The following is a 15423-nucleotide window of genomic DNA, read 5'->3' as shown; positions in this document are numbered from 1 at the left end:
AAGACACACTGTGTGGAATAATTCGACCACAAGTGATATGACTTTCGGTCATTATTGAAGGTTGTTCGGTCAAATTTTGTTGTCTACACCCAGTTAAAACAGCTGGGTTGTCTCATAGGCAATACATCCACATCTACATTCTGATCCAAGATTTGAACAATTCAAGAAACACTATGTGGAATTAGGCAATCAATCCACATCTACATTCTGATCCAAGACTTGAATATTTCAAGAAATACTATGTAGAATAATATGGCCGCAGGAAAATAAACAGTAAACGAGGTCTGGCAAGACGATACAAACCGCAGGCATTTGTAATATTGGAAAGAAGGTGCTATTTTGGTAACAGAAGTAACACAAGTTCCTCTAGTGGAATTAGAGTGAACGAGGAGCACGACCCCACACTTACGATAGGCCATTACCTTAATGATGCTTTCCCCGGGTTTTCGGAGAATAAAATAATTCAAAACAGGTAGAAGTAATGAACCGGCCGCTCTGGTATACAAGAGGAGACCTATCATAAAAACACAACTTTGCTGTGGTACCACAGGCTATATGCTGGCATCAGATCTAACGTAGAATTATAGGGTCATTACCTCTGACTGAGAAGTTACCTCCATCGTTTCTGAGCCAGTAAAACACATCTCTTTCTCGAGTTGTTATATTAGAATGGCAAATAACACGGCCATTATTTTTTTCGTCTTTAATCCTGATTATCTAACAAATGCCAAAAGCTACAGTGCAACGTCACATTTCATCCCTCACTGTCAATACATATGAAAAAAACAATCTTTCGACTGTATTCAAAGTTTTGAGCCCCTAAATACTCGATAGACATTTCTGTTGGTCAGATCAACAATAGACGATCTCTTGAACTATTAAAATACGACAGTGTGCAGTTCTACTATGACAACAAATGTCAACAAATGTCTCACCTGCTTTACTTACCACTGATATTATGTGAATAGTGTTAAATTTTAAGCTTTGCAATAAGTATCACAACAATTTAAACGAAAACGATTTCAAGGACTACAAAAACCAAACAGGGGTTATAATATATACACCATTCGGTACTAGTACACCATATACGCTTCTAATTTTTAATGGAACTTTTTTGAAGACAAATTTAACCATGAAACTTAACATTGATCATTAAACCCTGAATATGAGGTTAAGGTCATGTGAACAATGCGAGACTGGCATGTACTCCTTACAACCATAATGTGCTATCAATAAAGTTTACAAATTACATCAAGTATCTAAGGAAAACACTAAACAAACAAAACAAAAACTTAAAGATTGATCAATGAACCTTGAAAATAAGGCCATGGTCAGATGAGAATTGCAAGTCAGACATATACACCTTACAATCGTTCGACATCTTATGTAGTTGACCGTTGCTAATAATGTGAGAAAAACAGACAAAATACAAAATAAATTAATATTGATATCTTGATACACTATAAGAACAGGCAAACACTTTAACTTTTACCACTAACTGGTCAGATGATAATTTTAAGTCAGACATATACACCTTGAAATCGTTACATACACCAAATGTAGTTGACCGTTTGCTTACAATGTAAGAAAAACTAACAAATTCAAAATAAATCAATCTTGAGCAATGAAATGCGTCGAAATAAGGTCAAGGTCATATAAAACATGTCAGACTGACATGAATATAGAAAAATAATCTCATAACCCAATATCCTAGTAGTTGACATATTGCTTGATCTCTTGCACACGAAAAAAAAAGAACAGGCAAAAACTTTTAAGGTTAACCACTGAACCTTAAAAATTAAGAGGTCAGCCGACACCTACCATTTAAGCATGTACAACTCAAATGTCAATTATTCCATACACCAAATAAAGAAGACCTACTGCTTCTAGTAAATTAGATATGGACTTAACCACGAAATTTGTCTGACGGGTACTGGGACCTTTCAAGGAATACACATACCAAATATAATTATCATATTACTCATAATAAGAGAGAAATTAAGAATGCTAAAAATCGTTACACAATTTTATTCACTGAACCATGAAAAAGAAGAGAAGGTCCAAGACAGACATAAACTTTATAACATAAGACGTATACATACAAAATATGAAAAGTCCAGGTATTCTACCTTCTGAAATATTAACATCTAAAGAGGTCGGCTAAACATGCCCCTGACGCCGGATTGTTATCCACATGGAAAGCTTTTTGCGATTGAATTCGTTGGCTCAACAAAAATAAAGTTTTGCTTGAAATTAATACAAAACGTGTAGAATATGTGTTTATGCTCTCTCTATCTAAATTATTTACCAAATACGAATGTAGCTGGTGCATGCACCAAACACCCAACTTTTATTTCTGTATCCGACATTCTGTTCAAATGTGATGCTCCATCTATTTTAAAATATTAACGAATGTGCAAGTGTTTGGTCTTTAACACCACGAAAAAGGAATTTCTGATGTATGGTAATAAACCGAAAAACGAGTCAAATGAGACTCATTTAGAATGTTAAACATGGGTTTTTCTGTAATTTGCATTCACTACAATAAGATATAACAGATAAGTAGTAATTAAAATATTTAAAAATAGATTTATTGGGAGGCTTGGGTGGGATTTTTTGTTATAACAAATTGTTTGTATGAAGCTAAACAGATGCTATGTGAGAATGTTATAACGTGCTTTACACTCTTATAACAAAATGCACGTGATAGTAATCATTCTCAACAGAAAGAGGCGTTCCAAAATGTAAGACAGTATACGTGGACACTTTTGATTTATAATACAAACACATAATCCAAAAATTACATACGCCAGTAGCCTTATTAAATTCAATTATCTGATAAACAATAATTGCTATTCTTAAACGAACTACTGACGCTGAAAAACAGACAATACAAATTGTAGAAAGAATATAGAATATTTATTACTAATAATACAACAAATATATGTACAAATATGTATGTGTAAATATTTGATAGGCCGCAGATAAAATGTTTAACCAGTTCCAGGGAGACAAACATACCGATAGCCAAAGGATTGAAAAGAGCATATCGGTGACCCTATGATAACATAAGTGTCAAAACATCCCTCCTACGAGCAAGAATGGACTGGACAGAGAACCCCCCTCTGTTTACACAGACCTCTGGATACAACAGTCTCTCTGATTTTTTCAACCTGAATTATGGTACTGCGGAGATGACACCTCCCTTCTGATACCAGAAGTGGAGGGGATTCCTCTTGATGACAAGAGTGAACCCTAGGAAATTATATGATATCATCCACTAAAGAGCCAGTCGGGTAGAGATATGTGCCAGAGGGGGACAGTTCCAAGTCCGTTTATTGTCTCCCTGGACGGCCAAATGAATGGGGGTCTTATAAATCCCCATTCACCGCCAAACATTCTCTGCGCTCATTTATCTGGTGGGAAAACCTTAGCAACACCGAGTACGAAAGTTTCAATGGCACCCTGAATGTTATTTAAGAAAATGCCAATACCGACTTGTGACAGGTGGCAGCTGTCATGTCTAAATAAATTGTGTTCAGAGGCTTTGATAGCTGGATACCTCGAAATATATTGGCCTTCGGTCTTTATAAACGATCTTACGGCACAATTGACTCTTCTTCTAGCTATTTCCACTAACTTTGGCCTTAATGATCCATGCCAATAGGGCCTTGGTAAAATGTCTGACCATATTAATCTGATGTCAGGTGCAAAAACCTTTATTCTCAAAATTGAACATTTGATGTTCTCTATTAGCTCTTTTGATTTCATAAATACTAAATCATTTGCACCTAGATGTATACATATATAATTAGGGGCTGGCCACTTTTTAATTTCACTTTCAAAAGATGAATCCAGATCTTTCAATTTCATTCCTGATTTAGTTATCCATTTAACTTGTACCCCTAGCCTATCCAAATTAAGTTTTTTCCAACCAGATCGGCTAGCAGCTGTTATGCCAGCCCAATGGGGAATATAAAATCCCATTATCCAAACAGTTGACTGCAACTTATGACCTACAAACCAAAAACTATTTAAGGAGTTTGTTATAATGTTGTTTACTTTGGTCTATATGTACATATAAAGAAATTGAAAATTTTGAAATTATTTTCACCAAGGAATCCTGATGTAACGCTCAAATGCACCTGACGACCACCTTCCCCATTTTTTAATAGCTTCGTCATTCATACCACGTTTGCTCGCCTCTGTGGCGGCTCCAATTCTAAATGAATGCGTTTTCAAAAGGTTAGGGTTTGGAATGTTAACTGTCAAAAATTAACTGACTTTATTAGCATAGCTGACAGTTGATAACGGGTTAGCGGTGACCTGTCAAAATGCATAAATAAAAGATTACAGCCTGAAACCGTAGGACGTGCAGCTAAATATTTCTTTAAGGTTAACACAGGGCAAACGCTCGCGTTATCTCTGTATTTATTTATCACAGTGAACGTTGAATAACCTCTTTGATCTGTTTTACTTTTCTTAATGTTAATTTTTAATTGACAACCTGACACGACCACATCCGACAATTGCAGTGCCACGGTATTAGAATCAGATTTATTTTTTGTCGTAAATTCACTTACACGTAACATAGCGAAAAATGCCCAAAAAAATGAAGATTTAAATAATAAAGATTTATAAGTAGATGAACAAATACTAGGTAGAGCGTCTGTAATCTGTCGTAATGATGGTAATGTTAATTTCACATTGCGATAAGACGTGTCACGGTACTTGTCTATCCCAAATTCATGTATTTGGTTTTGATGTTATATTTGTTATTCTCGTGGGATTTTGTCTGATGCTTCCTCCGTTTCTGTGTGTGTTACATTTTAGTGTTGTGTCGTTGTTCTCCTCTTATATTTAATGCGTTTTCCTCGGTTTTAGTTTGTTACCCCGATTTTGTTTTTTGTCCATGGATTTATGAGTTTTGAACAGCAGTATACTACTGTTGCCTTTATTTACCGGGGCCCTATTGACTCTCTGTGGGTGATTTCTGTGTAAGCCTTCAAGCATTTTTGATAGCACAAAATTCTTAGTGGTATCCTCTAAATTACGTTCCATGTGAGAAAAAGAAATGCCACTTATATATAATCGAACTGTAGCTGGAGAAAAATGCTTCAATGATAAATAAGCGATGAATTGTACTAACTGTTTAACAAGAACTGGCCATACTTTATCCAGTGTATATAGAAGTTGGAATGAATCAAGAACAGATCTCAGTCTTGAATAGCTTTTCCATGTATATCCGGCTAACGAATCGGGAAAAAGTCTAGCTGATTCCTCTGTTATAGAATCCATACTTGGTTCGGAATTGGAGTTGATGTCAGAGATGTATTTGGTGCTAGGTTCCGGAAACGGGACCACTGGCAAAGAGAAATAGCATCAGCTATAGCATTGACCTTACCCGGGGACGTGATCTGCTTTAATTAATATATTATGATGTAATGTTTCTTGTACTAAACGTCTAACTAAAATCATGACATCTGATGATTTTGATGTTTTCTTATTAATAATGTGCACAGCTCCTTCGTTGTCAATATGAAACAACACCTTTTTATTTCTAAGTTCAGACCCCCACAGAATAATCGCTACCATGACTGGAAATACTTCTAAAAATGTAATGTTAAACAATAAACCGCGCTTATGCCACGTTCTCGGCCATAACCCGTGAGCCCATCTACCCTTAAAATATATGCCAAAACCAAGTGTGGACCACCCGGCACTGTCTGTGTAAAATTCGAGCGCCTCGTTAGAAGTCCATTATCTATCTGGCATAAGAGTAAGACCGTAAAAAAATTTTCAAAAATGATTTCCACATCAAAAGATCAGCTTTTATGTTCGAAGTTTATCTTATTCTGTAATGTTGTTTATTCAAACCAATCGTTGAATCAATCAATCTTCTGCAAAAAGCTCTCCCCGGCGCGACAACACGACATGCAAAGTTTAATGAACCCAAAAGGGATTGCATTTCTCTTAGCGTGACCTTCTTGCATTTTAAAACAAAGGAAATTTTTTGAAGCAATTCATCAAGCTAATCTGAAGGTTAGCGGAGCGTTATGTCGGAAGTATCAATTTCGACACCAAAGAATGTAAGCCGAGTCGTGGGAGAGATTGTTTTCTCATCCGCTAAAGGAATTCCCAGATCATTGCAAATAGCCTTGAAAGTATGAAGCAGGTCAGCACATTGGCTGGTTCCGCCCCTTTCCAAAAATAGAAAGTCGTCAAGATAGTGTACGATGGCGCCCTAAGATTGTCTTACAGAAACCGCCCAGTGTAGAAATGACGCAAACTTGTCAAATAAAGCACAGCTAATTGAGGCTCCAAAAAGGAGGGTTTTGTCATAATAAAATTCTTGATTAACTTGAAACCAAGAAGATCAAAATCAATCGGCGAGATAGGGAGTAATCTAAATGCTGAGCGGACGTCGGACTTGCTGGCTAATGTTTTATTTCCGTATTATTTTATAACATCGACAGCGTCTTCAATATTTGAATAGACAACTGAACATTTCTTTGGATCAATAAAATCATTGACGGATGAATTTTCGGGATAAGATAAGTGGTGAATAACTCTAAACTGACCGTCTTTTCCCTTTGGAACTTATCCCAATGGCGAGATTCGTAACGTAGGAATAGGCCTAAACTTAAAGGGACCATCCTGCATATAATTCTTTCTGAATTTTTTGAAGAAGTATATCTGGTCTCTCAATAGCACTTTTTAAGTTTTTGGAATCTGTAGGTAAACGAGGTCCTGGGTAATGTAAAGAAAAACCAAATTTGAAACCGGACAATAAATACGAGGCATTTTCTGAAAAGGGATAATCATGTAAATATTTCTAAATTTTCAACCTTGACTGGGGAAAAACCAAGTGAAAATATGTCTCTCTGTTTTGCCAATTTAATGTCTCTTACAAAAGTAAGCTGGGTGTTGACCTCCGCATGCTGAGCATCCATGTTTGAATCTGCAGGGGTTAAAATTACACCGCTTCCCTCTTGTGTTGTATGCATTGCATGTTCTAGGTGGCTGAACATTTTGTTGGCCTCATGACTGACGAAAGGAATGAAGAGGCTCACTTTGAGAACTGAAACCTACTTCACTCTCATTACTTTGACCTTGATCTCTCATAGCTGTTGTTATATAAAATGACCATAAGTCTTGATTTATGACAGCCCAAGATAACTGAGGTCGTTGTGCTTTGCGGAGTCTGAATTGCTCATCGTATGTTCCCCAACCGTGTGACTTATTTGCTGCAAAACGAATATCTCTCATGTACTTTAGCAATTCTTGAGCCAAAGAACTCTGTTTCTCTAGCAAAATACTCATATAAATCATGAAAGCGCTTGTCCATGTGTGTATATTTGGTATAGCGCGACATGGTAAAGATTCAATCCGCATGTGACCTCCTTTTACAACTAAATCGCCTTCATGGTCAGGAAAATTTGCCAGTTCTCTAGGAGATTTAATCAACAAATTTAGGTCGATAAATTCATGTTTCCAAATCTTATCTTTTAGTTTCATGGGTACATAACACCCGATTTGGTCAAACAAACCTTCCTCAAGACAGGGAAGGCTTTGTGAAAACTGAATGTGTTCGTTAAATATGTTAGATTCTGTCCCAGTTGACGTTATGGAGGGCCCTGGGTCACTACTAAAATCTATAACCGACTCACCAGATGTTCTTGGATTAACTACACTATCTATAGCTTATTCCTTCTCCTTAGGGTCGGCCATTCTTCGTCGTTTGACCCCCTGCCCTCTAGCTGGAGTCCCTTTCTTTGAATTCCCTCTTTTCATGGTAGATTGGAAAAACTGGTCAGCATATGAAAACTAGGATGGCACTAAAATAAGAAACTGGCAGCAAACAAACAGCTAGGATGGTTCGTAATTTAGACTATGAACGTCACACTTTTATATACGGCTAATGTTTCTTCGTTATAAAAACTCTAAAGTCAACAAAATGTTTGTTTGCGATGATACTCTGGCAATAATAACTACACAGGTGGAAATTGCACAAAAAACTAAGAATATAGACTAAGTCAAAATTATTTTTTGTTATAACAAATTGTTTGTATGAAGCTAAACAGATGCTATGTGAGAAGGTTATAACGTGCTTTACACTCTTATTATCAAAATGCACGTGATAGTAATCATTTTTAACAGAAAGAGGCCTTCCAAAATGTAAGACAGTGTACGTGGACACTTTTGATTTATAATACAAACACATAATCCAAAAACAACATACGCCAGTAGCCTTATTCAATTCAATTATCTGATAACCAATAATTGCTATTAGTGATAAGTGACAACATACGCCATCCAACCATTTTTAAAACATCAAAAAACCGTCGTTCGCATGCTTTGCATATATTTAAATACTAGTTGTCCTTGGCTTTTGACGGTCATTTAAAAATAATTGCAATGTATATCATTAAGGCCGAATCCAAGTATCTTAATTGCTTAAAAAAACTGGTTACTCGTTATTCACAATACGAGCACCTTCGTTTAAAACACAATCGATATTCAAGTAGGAATTCGAAGTAAAAAAAGCAGCTATTAAATGAAACAGCTCTCCATTACATTGTTTTTCCTCTATCTTTCTCGGGAAATGTGTCCCAATTGGGTCAAATTTACTAGGAATGTATTTCGGAACGAAATGCTCCCACTCGTCAAGTGCGAAATTATATTCAGCAACTCGAGTCTCTTATTTGAAAACAATGGGCCTGGTCAAATATTGAGATGAGAAGTACGTAATAATTAAATAATTCAACCCTTCAGGACCAGGCATATTAAAAAGGGTGGGTGAATTATTGATGCCCTGTTACTCTATATGTATGTACATACCATTATTATTATTTTTTCTAAATCAGTGAATCAATCACATCTTGAGAAAATATTATGTTATCGTTATCTGCTAGTCTGCTTACTAATCCGCTTCTTATCACTGTATCGACATCTTGGATAATCTTGAAATTCTGTGCAATAATAATTTATTCTCGACATCGGATTTATCAACATAGCGCCTGTCCTAAATTGGCCTCTGTGTCTGGGGGAAACTCCGCGTGATCATTGGTTTTTGAATGGCAGCATTACACTCGGTTCTGCTTGTATTCCAGCTACTTTGGGTAGAAGAAGTATAGCCACCATACCAATGGTCTAATTCGCACGAGGTGCCACGCTGCATTGTGTCTATTACTACCAACATTTAGTCGTTTTCGCTTCGAAATTGCCCTTTTTCCTAGGCGATACCGTAACTTAATATTCATTTGTCTTATTTTTCTTTTGAGGCACATAACTGGTGAGGATAGAACTGGATTGTTGAAAACTTTTGGCAAAATTTTAGCAAGGTTCCTTATTTTACAATAAATTTTCAATAGAGTGATCTTTTCGTCATTTATCCTCATTATTGTTGATGTTTAAGCAATATATGAGAGACTTCCTATCAATATATTTCGCTTGTATCATTTGATGTTCTAACGTTGGTCAAAAAACAGTTTTGTTACAAACTTCAGATGGTGTACAGAGCCGTCAGGCAAAGTTGAATTTGGCTATTTTTTTAAATATTTGTGACATATACATGTAGCTCTCCAACTGTTTTGGTACTTATACATCTTCGGATTTCAAATGTTTGGCTTTGAGCGTTTCTGATGATGGTAAATCTAGAAAATTACTAAACGTGTTGTTTTCAATTGTTTTTTTTACTATGCATCATAGGTTTTACAAAAAAAAATACCCTCTTCATCATCAACATTTTCCGATGAGAAAAACGACATCTTTTTTGTTTTTCTTGCGCAATCTCTTTACTGATATAACTGTCTAAAATGTAGCTTCGTCCAATTTTGCATAGATAATTGACATATGTTTACGATCGTAATTGGTCTTTTTTTCTGATAACATTGATTTGACAGAAACACTTTTTACATTAAGCAATAAGATATAAAAAAGTATTTTTCACAATGATTTTTGAAATTAAGGTATACATTTCCGAAACATGATATACAATACCATATGGATTCAGTGTCGAAGATTTATTTCTTATAGGGAACAATTCAAATATCTGTTACATTGGTTCAATTCAATGTTTTGTTACTGTACAAAGAATATATACTCAAAATACTGTTCATATGAAATAAAAGAGATGAGGTTTTATTGCTAATGAGACAACTATCCATCAAATTTTTAATACGAAATACTTACATAAAATCATAATAAGAAATGTTTGAGAATCTTTTTATAACTAAGCGTCATTCAAAAACCTGAATATCAAGAGAGTCAATTTCGATTTCAATCAACAAGGGGATCAGTTTGTCTCGAATTTTACACAAAAAACTATAGCATGTACAACCGACATGACCTGTTTTCCCCTTATCACCACATAGATGTTTGGTTGGGTTCATTTTCAACTTTCTTTATAAAATATTGATTTTTGTTTGTTACTCTGGAATGTGCCTTTCTTATAACTGAACGTGACGTTATATGAACATGAGTAAACTACTGACACCTTGAATAATACAAGTAATTGATATGTCAACCATCGTTATTTCCTGCTTCATAACATGTCGTTTTAGGAAAACAGTCATCGAATGACCGTAAAGTAATGCAAAGAAGCCAGAAACGGCACACTATTATTTCGACACTGCTGATAACATGCAAAGACACAGTCATGTAAATCGTCATGAACGTCTGAATACTGTCGTCGGAAACAACAAAATTATGACAATGTAAAGACGTTACAGTAGTTTAGTGAATGTCATTTTGTGAATTTAAAAAAAATGAGTTTTATGATATAACCAGTGAGAAATACCAATATGTATATAAAGTTATAACGGTAATGTATGGCTATATTTCAGACAAATATCGACAGATAAGGGATACTTCTATTTTACTGAGTACACAAAATAAAAATAATTTATAGTATAAAGGATACAAACAAAATGTACCATGTATCTGTATACTTTTTATCTAAATATTGCAGTTTGGTTTTCAGAAAATGTACTTTCACTTTCATTATTGACTAAAAATCCAGTTTTTCTACCTCCAAATAGTAATTTTGTTTTGATATATAAAATCTATCATGGGAGCTTTAGTTGAAAATAAAACATATTTTTATTATCAATTAATTGTGTTTATCTCAAGGTTATACCCTTTGAAAAATAAAGATTGGGTAGTTTTACATGTATGACATTCTTTAGTGATGACGTTAAAAAATTGTATTCAACTATTTGTCCTATATATATATATATATATTCTTAAATTGCAAAGTTGCACGTTTGGGAGAATGACAGCCTGTATTTCAATCAAACTCACTTTGGTACCATATTGGTCTCTTTAAAGCTTACTCAAATTAAATAAAGATTTCAAAAAGAATCTTACAGTGGGTGAAGAGCATTTCAGATATGCTATAACGTAACTCTTATTCTTTTTTTTGCGTCGTATAGATATATTAAGTTTTACTTCTGAATCAATTATTCTGAAGAGTGATCATTAATACTCAAACACAAAACTTGTCGAATGTACATTATGTGTACAATAAATGGTATATACGATTTTGTTGTTTGACTATGATTTGCCCATATTTCTTTTTTTTTTAACTGATACAGCAGACTCGTCTCTGTAAAAAACATTAGTTGTACTCGAATATAAAGCAGTTGGAAGGCCATTTGTGTTTTAATTGAAAGCATTTTAAACTCTAATAATTATAAACAATTGTCCCAAAACCGGCTTATGAATTAAAAATGAAACCATCAATGCTTCAGAGTAGAATATCTTTAGTTTAGAAATGTTTCGAAGGAAGCTTGATGAAAATGAAATACAATAAATAGCTGCGCCATGAGCGCATGATACGCCCTTCTTCTTGTGTGTAAAGTTTTATTCAATAATAATAAATAGTTTCTGAGACACAGCGCGACAAGTGAAAACCACCATTTCTTTTTACGAAAAACGTAATAACTCTAAAATGTAATTTTGAATCATTTCCAAAACATATACAGATCTTTAGATTAATATAACTAAGAAGTGGGTAAAGATTTCAGCAATTATCAATAATGGTTTTTGAGATATGGTAATAAACTGTGAAAACTCACCTTTTTTTCAAAAGGTCAATAACTCTCCAATAAAATGTTGAATCATCACCAAAAAGTATACAGATCTTTAGATTACTCTAACTAAGTTTGTAAAGTTTAAGCAATAATCATAAATTGTTTTTGAGATACGACGCAACATGTCCAAAAACACATCCCTGTTTTAATTATAAAGTTTTGTAACTTCAAAAGCTTAAATATTATTTTCACAAAACAAACAGATCGTTTGACAATCATCAGAAACGACTACATGTATTTTCAGTTTCATGAAATTTAGATAAGTGGTTTTCAAGTTACAGTGCGACATGTGGACGCCGGTCAGACAGACGGACAAACGGGCAGACGGACGGACGCCAGACATTTGTATGCCATAATACGTCCCGTCAAAATGTTGACGGGCGTATAAAATTACTGTATCAATAATATTTAATGCACGATATGAATGGCAACAAATGAATTTGTGATACCCTTTTCGATGACCCAAACATAGTTTAAAACAATATAACTGGTATATGATGCTTTTCCTAGCAAGAGCATAAAAGAACTTTAACAAAACAGTCACTCCAACAGTTGTTTGGGCTAAATCATTATGTGATCGTGATCGACATGTTGGGTTAATCGTCCCAATTCAATATGTTCAATTCTCAAACACTCCGTAGTAAAATTTTCGTTTTTCTTATTGATATCTTTTCTGCAGAAGCTTGTTAAGAGCGGAGTATGATCTCGAAAACGTAACACGAACAATAAATAGGATTAAATAGTGTGTTTGATTAAATATAGTTTAGCTTGGTACTGATTTATTGTTAACATTGGAAGAGCTATTTCAGATTCTACCTCACGTTTTTAAAGTATGGTTAACCCAATTTAACCCGAAAAATCCCGTTCCTGATCATTACAAATATTTTTTTTTTTAATTTCCTTATTTTAAATAAAATTTGATAACAGATAATAACATTTGTTGAAGGTCATCAATCGTAACGTGAGTAAATTTTGTTTTGTGCAATTAAAGCAGACTGAGTTTTTACTCTAATTTGAATTTCCCAAAAATAAATTCTACATGATTTTGAATTAATGTTTATACATTGTCGCGTTTTATGGTTGCTGAATTTAATGACTTTCGTAGAAACTACCTCGGTAAACATCAAAAAACAACATGCATTTAAACTTAAACTGTTCATTACTTTTAAAATCAAATAGTTGTAAAAACAGAAACCGTCTGATTAAAAAGTATTCATGTGAAAAAAAAACGCCATGAATAACAAATCAGTTGATAGGTATCCTTTAAACACTCTCATGTTGTTTTTTTTTTTTTTATCTTTAAGAGTTTTTTTCAAGTCTATATCATATCCATGGTAATAAATATTTAAAACGAATTTACAGAAAAAAAGCTTTACAGTTTTGTATTCAAAATCTAAAAGTATGAATAATTAATTAACATTCAATGTCAAAAGAGCTTATAATGTAACAACGACATCAAAACAGTCTGTTGAGTTATTTAAAAAATTAAACTATTAATCAAATAAGTATGCCAAGCTGCTGACAGTATAATACTTATTTGCCTTTCTCATTTGAAATTAATTCTTAAAGATGGTATAGTGAATGTAGTAGTGAATATTATCAAAACTAAATTATAAACTGAATTGTGTTTGGTATCAAGCGAAAAATGAGACGTCTCAGGATTTACTTAGAATACTTTTGTTTTTATCAAACTCTCTTCTATCAAGAGGCTCGAACTCATAGTTTTTTTGTCCTGCATTTTTTTTTTTTTTGTATTCATAAACATACACCGTTTGTAGAGATATAAAATCTTGCATGTATAAGTGATAATATTGGTATTCATTTTCAAAAAAGATATACAAATAACAAATCATTAAAGCAATCATTAAGCAAATGCAATACAGTGATCCGTCGGCGTCTACATACTATAGAAACAATAAAAAAGTGTTTACCGCCGTAATTTAGACACAGTGATGTATTAAAACTTTTTATTGCACTAAGTCTTTCGGTTTTATATTCAACTTGATATGGCTATCTACTGTTTGAGATGCGGAAGAAATACACCAACTAGAGGTGCAAGGATTATCGTAGTCAGGCACAGAAATGGGACTCCGCATCAGACGACAGTTGGTTTTTGTGGACTTTGTGGATCTGAAAAACGACAGTTCATTAACTAAATGTTGTATTGCATATTGCTTATTATCAAAACATCTGACATCTTGAATAACTATATAACATAAAACTTTCAAATTGATGCTAGTTTATAAACATGGTACAAAACTTGACGAACACGCAAATGTATATAATCTTTATAATACAAAAAGTTTATAATGGTTTCTCATTTTTCCTACTGATTATTTCATGCATTTTTGGTGATCTTTTTTTATCAAAATAATTTATATTTTGTAATAAACATCAATGATGAACATTTCTTAAAATGAATACATATTTTTGAATATAGTAATCATATTTAGTTATATGTTAAAAATATATTTCATTCTAGATTTATTAAGAACATATAAAACTTGAATAGCCATAGAAAGTAATTGCAGTTTCAAAAACATTGAAAATATATCAAGTACAAACTTTTTTCGGTTTTGTGACAGAAAAGAGGTTTTTGAATTACTTGATTCATATAAGGTTGTTTGCGTTTAAAATTGTTTTAGATTTTTTCAACTTTGTATCTTTAATTTTTCCGAATTTCATCATGTGTCTTACAAAATGGTTTTCCTTTTCATGACAGTTTTGTCAATAAAAAAATTCATTAGCGGTGATGGCAGTTGTTACCTTATTAATAGTTGACGAACATTGAAAACGAAAATAGCCAAATATGTGACTATTATATCTTTATCAATCCAAGCCTGGATTATGGGAAAACATTTGTGTTTGGATTAATTCAACATTTCATTAACAGTAAAAAAAAAAGTAACGATACGAGCGTTATACAGCGGCCACCAGATTGTTTATGTTCTTTCTCCATAGTCAGAAAACACATTACAGCCATTCCTTGAATATATTGAATTGTGTAAATACAGACTATGCAATTTTCCTTAGGAACCGAACACCCTTTGCAGTTAAAACTGTGCCAAAATCTATTAAGCATTTCAAAATCCTCGTTCAGTATGTACTAAGTTCACACTATGTACATTTAAGAAAACAATGGAAGGAAAAGAAGTGCTACATGGAAGGTTGAAGGTTTAATCAATTTGATAGGATTACTAATTTCTTATCATATCATATAAAAATGTATTTTATAATACAGATGCAGATCCATTTTTCACCCATTTTACTATTGACTTCCTAAGAAATCAGTCAAAAACTTTAAAGTAGTCGTACCTGTTTTCTACTT

Source organism: Mytilus galloprovincialis, chromosome 5, assembly GCF_965363235.1.
Source record: "Mytilus galloprovincialis chromosome 5, xbMytGall1.hap1.1, whole genome shotgun sequence".
Lineage (NCBI taxonomy): Eukaryota > Metazoa > Mollusca > Bivalvia > Mytilida > Mytilidae > Mytilus > Mytilus galloprovincialis.
The sequence above is the reverse complement of the archived record's forward strand: the minus strand, read 5'-3'. Positions refer to the sequence as shown.